At 37.0% G+C, this 12984-nt stretch overlaps 1 protein-coding gene across 2 annotated transcripts in view; it reads right to left on the reverse strand.

Annotated features, from left to right (window-relative positions):
- Positions 1-11034, reverse strand: part of sr (stripe) — a 124169-nt gene extending 113135 nt beyond the window's left edge. For both annotated transcript variants that reach the window (XM_070109940.1, XM_070109938.1), the window contains exon 1: positions 9708-11034. The gene's annotated coding sequence lies outside the window, so the exon portion shown is untranslated. The remainder of the gene's footprint in view (positions 1-9707) is intronic.
- Positions 11035-12984: the final 1950 nt, after the last annotated feature.

Raw genomic sequence — 12984 nt, forward strand, 5'->3', positions numbered from 1 at the left:
ACTAGAAAATATTAGTGTTTAACTTTTAGCAAGGCTTTTCCAAAATCAGCACGCCTTATCTCGGAAAAGCTGTATTCGACAGATGGATAAAGCCTTCGAACAGACAAAGTAGGAGAACTTTCCGAATTGGTTCTCTCAGCGCTTCTAAAATTTTTTCTACCCAGAAAAACAAATGATCTGTAATTTTTTAGTTGAGAAGATATCTTCACGAAATTTGACATGGATTATTGTTCAAAGCAACGGTACGATCTCCGAAAAAAGCTGACAACTATTGAATATAGCTGCCATACAAACTGACCAATCAAACTCAATTCCTTGTATGCAAAACTCTTTTATTTGTCAAGGCAGCGTCACAAAATTTGGCGTAGATTAATATTCAAGACATCATTACAATTTCCGAAGATATTGTTCAGATCGGACCACAACTGCATATATCAGCCATCCAAACTGATCGATAAAAATCAGAATAAAGATCTTTTTATAACTTTTTATGATAAAAAATGCACCTATGAAGGGAAAGTTTTTTTTTCAGTTCCTACTAACTATGAAACTATGAGTTCTTAAATGTTGGTCTGATTATTGCCAACTAAATTTATTTCTGTTAAGTCTTACACCTTATAAATTTTTTTTAACAAAAAGCAGCTGAAGTGACGCCAAACGTGTTGGGTTGGCTTGGTTGCGGATTTGATCATAACAAAAAAAATATAAAATTCCAACAAAAGTTTCATTGATTAACATGATTTTATACGGCAAATAAAGACTCCTAATAACTATAAGTACTAAGACTTTGAATGATTGATGGTATTTCATATGGCAAATACTGAGAGTACCAAAAGTTCATTTACAGTTAAATCGTAGCTGGAAAAGAGTTCATGCTCAATACCGCCAGCTTGAAAACGAGTTGCTTTAGTGATAAATAGGCGCAAAATGGCGAAAATTTTTCAAACGATGAATACTTTCACCTTTATGCGTATGTAAAATGGAAAAATAAGAGTTAAAAGGAATGCCGCTACAGTGAAGGGGTTACATACAGTAAGAATTTTCAAAAAATCGATTTTTTTAAATGTACATATATTTAAGAATACACACAGAAAATTTCATATCGTTCCGGTGAATATTTTCGAAGTTACACGTAAATTTGAAAAATGTTTTTCTCAGAATGGTGCTTTCAAAGTCGGTGATCAACATTACTCGAAAACGAATAAACCGATTTGTCTCAAATTGTAACAAGAGCTTCTAAAATATATTTTTTAGTGATTAATAGAAGTTTTTTTCTCTTCGATAAATTTTTTTGTTTTTATAAACAATTTAGAGCCGAAATTTCGGTGAAAAATCGATGTTTTTTTTTTGAGAAACCGCCATTTTGTCAAAAAATTGTATTTTACTTATTTCTACGATTAATTCCTTTAAGGAAATCTGTTTGGTTTTTTAATTTCAGATGGACCAGTTCAGAGATATAGTAGTCACCGCTCCCGGTGGTCAGCTGTAGCTCTTTTCGAAATAAATATTTTTACTAGTACTTAGTTAAGTCCTAAAATATAGTTAAAAGTTACCACAATATGTGTATAAATTTTGAAGTCAATAAATTTAAAAGTTATCTCAGAAAAACTTTTGGAAAATTTACTGTTTTTCGGCCTTCTAACTGTATATAACCCCAGATTATTCCATTGCTACAGAACTTTAGCTTAAAAGATTTTCAGTGGTTTTGAAAGTTATCGTTTTTAAGAAAACTGCTGCGAGAGCACATACCATCAACAAAAGTTGCGGTTATAACTGCTCAAATTTACTGTTTAGTTTTCATTAAGTTCTCTATAACTCTTCTAACGGAAACTCGAACAAGCAGTTAAGTTATATATGTTCACATACATAACAAGCATAAAGCAAAAATATAATATATCTAATATTTACCTACATTTTTTCTTGGCTTCTAAAATCAATGCAGCAGTTTAAGCAGATATCTTAAATGTTTATCAGACGCACTTTCGCTATTTTCACTGATTTGCGAATATTTTTTTTTAATTTTAAATTGAATTTACATGTTTTGGCTACAATGTTTTCAAAAATTGACTTTAAAGACACTTTGACACTTTATTATGCACGTTTATATGTTTTACAAGAGATTTTACTGTGCATACATACTTATGTATATTTCGTTTGATTAATTTATTAATTACTACAAGTGGTTTGCTAAAAACCAAAAACGTCTGATTTTTTGCAGTTTATAAAATTTACATTCAAAAATTCATTTTAATTTGTATACAAATTTATATTTTCATGCGGTGTAATTTTTATTTTTCGACACGCTCGCACCGGCGGCAAATAAAAGCCCACAACCCACACTTTACGACCGACGGTCATTTCAGCACTTTTTTACGTTTTCGTAACATGCATATGATGGAATTTTAGCACTGCTTACAAATTACTTTTGAAAAATTAGTACCGTTATTTATTTCAACATAACACAAAAAACAATAAGCCGTTAATTTTCGATTTACTAACCGCTACTCGGCTGCGTAAATAAACATTTATATCGAAATTGACACATTTTGACGTAAAAAGTATGTACGCTGTATAATATTTTGCACGATAATGATGCTCGAGCGCAACGACTTTCGCTGACGCGATACGAAACGAAACAAATGTGGTAAAGTTCTTAACACATTAGACAAACTACCGGGAGAGCCGCGCTGTCGAGCAGTCGAGCCACCGAGTCGCTACTATCGGCTAGCCGGCAAAAGTGAATTTGGAATATCAACGCTGATACTAAAATGGCAGCGCCAGTTGTTTGTGTAGCGTTAGCCGCGACTGTTGCTGGCGGCAGCAAACAATAACAACGTGAAGAATAAAGCTAACAACGCAACAGGCGACATCTAGCAATAGCAAATACGAGCGTATTTATACCGAGCGGGTGGAAAAGCGCATGGGGACATTCTACCGAAGATGGGTCGCTCTGCATGGTGGGCAGACAGCTGTGGGATATTCAAACGAAAGCGAAATGTATGAATAAGTGCGAAGGTGCAAACGAAAATAAAAGCGACGGAAAGCGCAAGAATGTGCTTTTCACAAAAAAGTTAAAAAAAAAAAAACGAAAAAACGAAAAAACAAAAATACAAAGCCAAATAAACGCGGCAAACAAGCGCGCACGGCAAACGAACGGAAAAGCTAACGAATGCTCAGTGATGGCTAAGGAAAAGCCAAAGCAAAGTGCGCGGAAAAGCACGAGCAAGTGCGGGTGTGTGTGTGTGTGTATGTGTACATGTGTAGGCGCATTTAGTGTAGTGTCGTACTTGCTATAAGCTGGCGTGTGGGTGTGAGTGGTTTAAACCACCGCGACTAACAGTGGAAAACGACAAAGGTGAAAGCACCACAAAACAAATGGAAAAAGGAAATTCAACAAGTAAAGCGGCTAGTGGTGCTAAGCTGTCGAGAAATTGTGCGTGAGCAGGGTATGAGTGTGCGGTCGGCGCTATGCAAAAGTAAATGTTTAATGACGCCAATAACAGCGCTGAGAGGCAATACGCTGGCGTTAGCACAGAACGCGTAAAGTGCGTAAAAGGAAGCGAAGCACGCTAACCCTACCACCCACAAGTGGGGCGAGTGGAAGGTTATTCTGTAAACAACTGCCTACCTGCTCAGGTCTCACAATCCGTTAAAACGATTATGCAATATTGCTGTTGTGCTCTAATGGCTGTTTCACATACAACTTTAGCTGCGCTTTGCTTCAGACATTTGCTATGCTAGTTAAGTTCGAGTTTGTTTACAACGAGGCGAAGCAAAGCAAAGCGAAGCAAAATGTTGAGCAACTCTTATCTTTTTACGCTTTTGCAAGCCATTCGCCATTTTTATTAGAGTGAAGCACGGAAGACATGCCCTTTGCTTTCTTAGCTTCATCGTTAAAGTATGAATTGTCAAGAAAAGCGAGGAAAGTTTTATGTGAAACGGACATAATTACAATTCAAATTCATAAATATTTATATTTAAGTTTTTATTATACTCTCGCAACCTGTTGCTACAGAGTATAATAGTTTTGTTCACTTAACGGTTGTTTGTATCACCTAAAATTAATCGAGTTAGATATAGGGTTATATATATATAAATGATCAGGATGAAGAGACGAGTTGAAATCCGGGTGACTGTCTGTCCGTCCGTCCGTCTGTCCGTCCGTCTGTCCGTCTGTCCGTCCGTCCGTGCAAGCTCTAACTTGAGTAAAAATTGAGATATCTTTATTAAACTTGGTAGACATGTTTCATGGTACCGTGAGACGGTTGGTATTGCAAATGGGCGTAATCGGACCACTGCCACGCCCACAAAACGCCATTAATCAAAAACAAATAACTTGCCATAACTAAGCTCCGCAATAAGATACAAGACTGTTATTTGGTACACAGGATCACATTAGGGAGGGGCATCTGCAGTTAAAATTTTTTTAGCGGTTTAGGAGATATGCACATTAAACCTATTAGAGGCGGGACCACGCCCACTTTTAGGTGAAAGCCCATATCTTGAGATCTGCTTAACCGATTTCAACCAAATTCGGTGCATAACGTTCTTTTCATGTTTCTATGTCATAGTGCGAAAATCGGCGAAATCGGATTACAACCACGCCTATTTTCCATATGACACCATTTTAAATACCACTTGATTCTTTCACTTTCCACTATGCAAATCAAGCAACAATGATTATATCGGCGTAAAACTTTGCGTGAATAATACGTTTAAAGTATGCCACCTTGTGACCAAAAATTTTCTAAATCGAACCAAAACTGTTCAAGCCCCTAAGTACTAAATATGTGGACCCCAGTGCCTATAGTTGACCTTCTACCGAAAATATCAGTCAATCCACAAAGAAATCTCAAACGAGTATACCATTTGACTTTGCGAGAGTATAAAATGTTCGGTTACATCCGAACTTAGCCCTTCCTTACTTGTTTTATTTATTCCTACTTATGCGGACTTTTGAATATTGATTATTGATCGTAGCAATCTATGTGGTAGAGGCTACTAGATAAACTATCAGTTTTTTGAATATGACTGCACAACGATTCAAAACTGCCGAGCAGACAAATATCTCAAAAATAATCCGGAATCCATGCTTGCAAGAAACTGGCGCCACCAAGCACTGAGGTACCAGCACCAGCACTTGTAAGGTTCGCCGAAGTCTTCTTCAACTATGGCTAGTGTAGTTTTAACATAAAATTGTGTTGAAGTGACTAAATACTGTTCATTCTAGGCTTTAAAATGTATATGGGTCCACAGTGTCACCACCTAACTGCAAATTAACCTAAAAGTTTTCAACAGCGATTTTGAAGTACTTGTGATAAACTGAACCATCGTGTCTGATTTAAGTTCTTTAATCATACTAGTAACCCACAACCAGTGTCAGTACCTCTAAAAATAGGACAACCGGGCGAAGTCTGAAGGTTACTTTACACATATGAATCACTTTTCTTGCACATACCTCACATATAGAGATTAAATACGATTTTCCACAAACACCAGAAGAAGAAATAAGTATAAGTGCATTGTGCATTAAAATCACAACAACGGTATATGGCTTTTACAAGGAATTTGCAACTACTTGAAGATATTTCTAGTTTAGAGGTCTTAGGCTCAAAAGCTTAAAGGAAAATCTTTTAAAGCAGAAGTTTCTGCTTAATGAGACCATTTACAGGCTTATAAAGAGTTCCGTTTAATCCCTGAAAAAGTTTTTTATTTTTAATTTCGCAGCAACTATTTTTGTTTAATTGCAAATATTCCTGCATAAATGTATACATACTTGTATGCATGCAAATATGTAAGCAACTGCAATGTGGGCCTAGCGAAGTTAAATTCATAAATTTACTAACTTAAGCTCACAACCACACAAACTTCCATGCTGAGCAGAGGCGTGTGGGCGTGCTGCGTTGGTTGGCCAGCTGTATGCGTTGATCTGCCTATCAACTCCGTATACACGTTAATGATGACGTTGATTTGCCTATCTGTCAGTATGTTTATCTGCCTGTATGCCTAGTTATTGTCTGCTAAATGTTGTGATAACGGTCCGCAGTGAGAGCGCGTGCCGCCAGGAGCACTTCTAGCACATAAATATAATAAAAGTAAACCAACATACATATATACAATATGTATTGCTTACGCACTGAGAGCAGAGTGACGACATTTACACCTTTACACAGCCTTATATACCTATATTGTGAGCAACTTGTAATATAGTGTACTACCGTTACAAATTACAAATTTAATATTGAATATAAGGCCAGAAGCTTGTTTCAACGCAAAAAACTACTGCGCTCTCTCACTCGCTCTCCAAATTGCACAAAGTCTTAGAACTGCAAATTCTTACCAAGAAAAAATTATTCTATATATTTGGCCAATTGCGATTGAGCTAAAAGTTGCAAAAGCTTCATAAGTAGTCAAAAGAGATTTGTCCCTTACAAAAGAGACAAATACATTCCCGTTCAATCGTTGATTAATTACCATGTAGTAATGATCCTGAGTTGAATCTCATGTAAATACAAAATTAAATGGTTGAAATATTCAAAAATATCTTTATATAATTACTCTGCCGACAATGGAAAATCACGCTTTATATATCTATAATACGAACTAACATCAAAAAATTGAATCAATAAATCATCTAATCGTGCAGCTGAGTAGTTGGTGAGACAGATTTAGACTAAGTTTTGTTGGACTTGGTACGTTAGAGATTGAGAATGCTCAGATAATGTTCATTTCCAAGACTGTCAAAACTTTGTAACCAGAAAACAACTGAATTAAATAAATATAAGAACTCCACACCATTCCCCACAACATCTGCACAACATTTTAGCAAAAATTCAAACCAAATTGCGTAGCTCAATGTCGTCATTATCCAAGTTTTGTGCTCCGCATGAAACTACGAAATAAGTTTTCTTACACCCGATATATACTGGTGAAAGCAGAAATAATACTTCAAAGAAATGAGCTAGATGAAAAAATATTGTAAATATTAATAGCAAGTGAAAAAGTAAATAATTGTTTTATAAATAGGACTTTACTTTATTCCTCACAAACAAGCAACAGCACCAAGTCAGAGTTGACTAGCGCAGACGAGTCAATTATTACGAGTCGATAATTTTTGCCAGAATTAGTCTGTCCTGTTGCTCGCCAATAATAAATGAAACCAATTAGAACTAATCCTTGATTTTAATGGCAAGCAGTCTTCCTGCTTTAAGCCAACAAAGCATTCCATATTCTTTGTCCTTTTTACTACTTTTAATCATAATTATGATTTTTTTGTATTTTTGTACATTTTTTTTTTTGTTTTTGTGTTTAGTTCGTACTTCACCTATTGCATTAACATCATTATTATCCGCATAGCGCTATGCTTTTTTACACTTTGAATCGTGTGTAGGTGCGTTACTATGGTGAAATGGGTGTTGAGGTAGGAGTCAATGATGCCCGGAAGTATGAGAGCGCTGTGGAAAAATTTTGTTTTGCTATCAAAACAAAAATTGAAACACATGCATACACACAAATATTGAACATATTGTTTATATGTGTAGGCAATGGTGCAGCCGAACGAAATGAAGTGTTGCAAACAGTGTAAATGAGAGAAAACGAGAGATAAGGCCAAAGCTAATATTTGTGCTATAAGCGTGGAAAACATGAGTGTAAAGTATCAATGAATGGGCGAATAATTTTCTTCAATGAAAAGCTCTCGCGGAAAAGCTGTACATGCTTTGTGTATTTCGTTGAGTATTTTATTATATTGTAAATGTGATTGCTTTTGACAAAAAGCACGTTAGAAAAAGCTTTATTTTTTTTTAAACTTAGCTCGTTAAGGTCGACCAAACTCAGGTATCGACGAGAAGTAAGAGAAGAAAACATTTATTGAAAAAATACTATTTTGTGTTATATTGACTGCCAGCAAACTGGGAGACTATTCCTAAAGCTGGAAACACATTTGGATGATTCGCTAAAACTACCTCATTTTTGGAATAAGCGTGACTCCAATATAAGTTTTGCTGTCGTCAAGGATGTAAGCTGTAACCGGTAACTCCCGAGAAGATAATAAAAGGATTGATGTTGCGCTACAGCATAACATTAGTATTTTCGATAGAAATTTAAAAAAAAAAAACGGGAAATTCTTTTATGAGAAACAAAAAAATTAACTGAATTTGGCACCAATTTTTGAATGGCTACTTGTAGAAATAAATGTAGAGCTCTTAAATTAAATTTTCGGAATCAACCAAGTGCTTTTATCGCAATTCTACGAATCTAGTCTTAAAATAGGGCATGCCGAGATTCTACTAAACGGTCATTCATTTTAATCTACTTTGATCGGTTAATAATTGAGATCATCTGAATTTGAAGTGCATTCAAAAGCTTTTAAAAGATGGGAAATTAAAAAATAAATCATTAGATTAATCTGCCAAATTCTTATCTATACAAAAACGACTGCAATCTTTACGTCATTTAAGCGAAAAGAACGGGTTAGAACTGCAAATATTCAGTAGCAAAACACTCGCGTCGCTGGCAGGGTTTTTCATACATTAATTTGAATCGAAAAGCAGAAACTTCGGAAAGACACTTCTTGGTCTAAAAGCTCTCTAAGGTCCTTAATTGTCGCTTTGATAGCTTAGTATATAAAACCACACTTAATGTATACCACTCTATCTGATAACAATCTGCAAGCTTAATGAAAAACTACAGAAGTATATATGGTATATAAACGATCAGCGCGACGAGCTGAGTCATCTGTCTGACCGTGTGTTTATGCGTGAACTTAGCTCTCAGTTTTTGAAATATCGATCTGAAATTTTGCTCACGTCCTCTTCTTCCCAAGAACCTATTCAATTGTCGGAACTTCTGATATCGGACAACTGTAGCATATAGCTGTCATACAAACTGACCGACCAAACTCAAGTCCTTGTATGGAAAACTAAACTTTTATTTGTCAAGCTATCTTCACCAAATTTGAAACAAATTATTAATTATGGCATCGAAATAATCTCCAAAGAAATTGTGGAGATCGGACTGTTGTAGCATATAGCTGTCAGACGGATCAGGGTGAGATGGAATGTCGGAAGTAAGCATGTTTTCAACTTATACGATTTCAAACAGACTGCAAGACAATTGTTGGGTCACAGGTCACAAAATGTGGATGGATCAGGGTGAGATGGAATACCGGAATGAGCATGCAGGAGCGTCAAGATCATGTGAAAAGAACCGATGAAAGCAGGCTTTCAACTCACACGGTCTCAAAGACTGCAGGACGGTTGTTAGCCTAGTCACAACTTACTGGCAACACGTGCGAGCCGCATCTAACGATGACACATGTAGAAAGTGCAGGAAAGTAGGCATGAGAGAGACGTTCGAACAGATGCGCCTCTGCTTCTGTCCGGACTTATCTAGAACTCGACTTCAATATCGAAGTACAAGGAACTGGATGAAGAATCAAAATAAGATATGAAGCCTATATTAAACTTCACAACAAGCGTTCTGTATGATGAATACTTCAACTTGTATTAAATTGCCTAACCTAACCTTTATAATAAAAAAAATGATTTAGTTTAAAAGATGTAGTTAGTACATTTTATATTAAGCGGGCGTAATCCACCGTTCCTACTTGATTGAGACCCTGTTAAAATATTGTATAAAATACCAAGAGGGATCTCTCTTGAGAATATACATAATAATAATTTACTTAATTAAAAAATCATACTTACCGCAAAGCGTTTTGTGCGCGTGATTGCACGCACTAAGTACCGGAAACTGCAAACATAAGTTCATATGCCAAAAGTTAATAAAGCTGAAATCTGCATTGATAACGCCGCGTCGTAGCCACAAATTCACTGTTGAAATGTTAGCGATTGCGACTCGATTGTCAACTTACGCGATGCAAACATAATTAATTACCAGCGCGCATAGATAGCTGCCGCGCGCTGGCAAAGCGGAGATGGTGGCAAAGCGATATGCGTTGACAAACGTGGCCGCGCGCGTCATATGCCGCAACAACCAATAGGCTAACAGTGCGCATATATACTAGCGGTAGTGGTTTCAATTACTAGTGTCAACTACAGTAGCGCGCACGCGCTCCCTAAACACGCCCGACCGGTGTTGTACAATGCGAGATGCTGTTTGCCGATAAGGCAGTATAGAATGCAAAATGCTTAAATGGCGGAATAACACGGTGTGGCACAACGAGTGATAGCGATCGCACTGGGATACTGGAGCGCATAACTTAGTTGCGCGCTGGAGCTGAGACGCTCAAACATACACACGAACGCACTATATGTTAACAACGCATATGAAAAGCCGACGGCACATACGTTTTATGCAGATGATGATTGCTGTTGCGCTTACGCTTGGTCTGTGCGGCGCGCGCACTTATATTTTGCGTTTTTACTTAGACTTAGTCAACAGATGATTTCACTTAGATTTGAAACACGCAATTTGATTTTTATATGCTTAGAAAAGATGGTCGCTTTTGATTTGCACTGCACTTTTGGCGACGCAACATATGACGTCCTAATAGAAGGAGCGCTAGCAAGCGGCGCCTGCGCGTGCAACAAGGCTTTAAAGCGTTTACGAGGTACACAAACTAGTACGTTTTTCTGCAATTCTATTTTCTTTACAATTGCGTTTTAGTACTCTTGTCAACACATACACACACGCACATACACTTTCTTGAAATACTTGCATTGCATCTCTAGAACCGGATGTACTTTAATGCGAAGCGCTTTTGTTGTACAACTTTTATAATTATTAATTTCGCATATATTTGTATTTTTGTTATTATTACGCTGTTTTTTTATTTTAATTTTTTATTTTGCGTACTTCGCCAGGTTTAATTGTAACACTCGCGCTACGTTTGCTAGATTGTAAGATCGCCACAATAATCGCGCTTTTTGCACGTTAAACTGTTTGGCTTACACTGACATACCGGCATTGGAATTGGTATTGGCACCGACTGCTGGAAGATCACTCTCTCCGTTGCAAAGTTGCACGCGATACTCTGTGTTGTTAGCGCGTTAATTCAAGTCGTCCGCTCCATTCACGGTTCATTCAACGTTTTCGGCATCAAACTTTGCTCCGGCTAAAGCTCCGCCGCTCGGCGCTGGCGTATGGCGATCGTGGGCTGATCATCGCCTTATTTTTTTGTACATTCTATATACATACATTTATATATATTATATTATACATAGTTTTGGACGTTTGCTTGGATTTGCGCAAAGGCGCGCTAAGTATCCATATATGCACATGTTTCGTCTGTATGTATGGGTGTGTGTGTGTACATGTCATAAGTACGCCTATTGCATGTGCAAGTGAGTGTGTGGGTTCTTGTGTGGGTATCTGCGCCTGTTTGTATGTGTTTTTGTCACACTTCTGCTTGCGTGTGTAGGCAAACATCTAAAGTGGTGTTGTTGTTGCCGTTTGCACCGCGCACCACCTTTCCCCGCCAACGCCACCGCCGCTAGCATTGTTGTTGTCATCCGCGCCAATCCACTTAAATTCTTTGCATTGTATACTTACATATGTCTGTTTACATGTATGTATGCATTCCCCCGCAAATTTTCAACTGCTTTTCTTTCAGCTTAACTCGTCTGTTGTTGTTGGCTTCTAACTCGACCTAAGCCTCTTCCATTTCCAGGGGCGTATTTCTATCTATGCATTTGGGCATACGTGTGCGTGTGTATATGTGTCCGATTGTCAGCCCCCATATGTTGGATTTGTTATTTTATTGGATATTGCCTCGTGCCTTGGGCAACACTTAGCTTGGGGTTGTGTGGGTTGTATGCTTTAGCGCGTTCATTTCGCCTATTCTTCGTTGAGTTTCGTTGTTTTTCGTTTTCACTTCATTTTGTTTGACGGTGATCTTGCAGCCCACTCATTCCCATTCCGATTCTAGCGCTGTTGTTGTTGCTGTTGTTGTTGTTATTGTTGTCACACAATGAGCACGAAATGGCGGTGTTGCTCAATAAAATCTAGTTACCACTGTCAGCTCATGATTTTTGAGTCTCCGCTGTGTCTATAAAACTTTAACGGATTAATCCAGAAATAGTCAGCTGACAAAGAAATCGAGTCAGAATAGTTATAACAAATGTATGTAAGTATAAGTTTAATGCATGTAAACACCTAGCGGAGTTACTGAAAGTTTCTAGGGTCGCCTTTGCTAGAAAATATTGCTACCTCACTTTCAAACTTGCTCGACAGGCTTTCACTCGATGACTCATCAAGTAACATTTGCATACTGACGTCAATAGGTTAGTACAGTTGCAAAATAGTTCTGCTATTATACGCCAAGTTGAAATGCTTTTAAGTCATCTAAAAAATTTTACTGGATTTTTTTGGAAATTGTTTTCGTAACAGAAATATACACACAGATGTGACAATCTCTACCGGAGCATAACTACTTTTATAAAAACTCTTTTCCTCGATTTGTTAATTTTTGAGCTTATTTTTGAGGATTGAACTGACCACTTTCTTGCTGTAATTTACACGATTAACGCTGATTGTCTGAAATTTTGAAGGTAATTCTTGCAATATTTGATGTTTTACTTAAAATTTCCACTCACGCAATATGCCCCGTCAGCAACTTGCAAAGGAACACTCGCTAAAATGGCAAAATACATGTAAGAAAAAACACAAACTTCAAAGGCGATTCACGAGTCTAAATCAAATATATTGGCATACAGGCAAAAAAATAAATAAACCATATATTTCAAGCAACCCCTGTCGAAGTTTTCAAACATAATTAAGAACAGTATGGGTCAACTCAGAAGTAGGCGGTTATATATATTTAAGCCATGCCGAAATTTCATTTCTTACTTAGTGTAGTAAAGCTTTCATATAAAGAAATAAAAGAAACATCAACTTTTTATTACCAACATCAGGTTAGAATTTTCGAAGACTATTTCGAATTCAGCCATCCTTTTTTCGACAAAATGTTATACAATACAACGAAGTTTCATTGTCAGTCTAGAAAATTGTTTGAAGGGAACA

The sequence above is a fragment of the Bactrocera oleae genome, chromosome 2, assembly GCF_042242935.1.
Source record: "Bactrocera oleae isolate idBacOlea1 chromosome 2, idBacOlea1, whole genome shotgun sequence".
Lineage (NCBI taxonomy): Eukaryota > Metazoa > Arthropoda > Insecta > Diptera > Tephritidae > Bactrocera > Bactrocera oleae.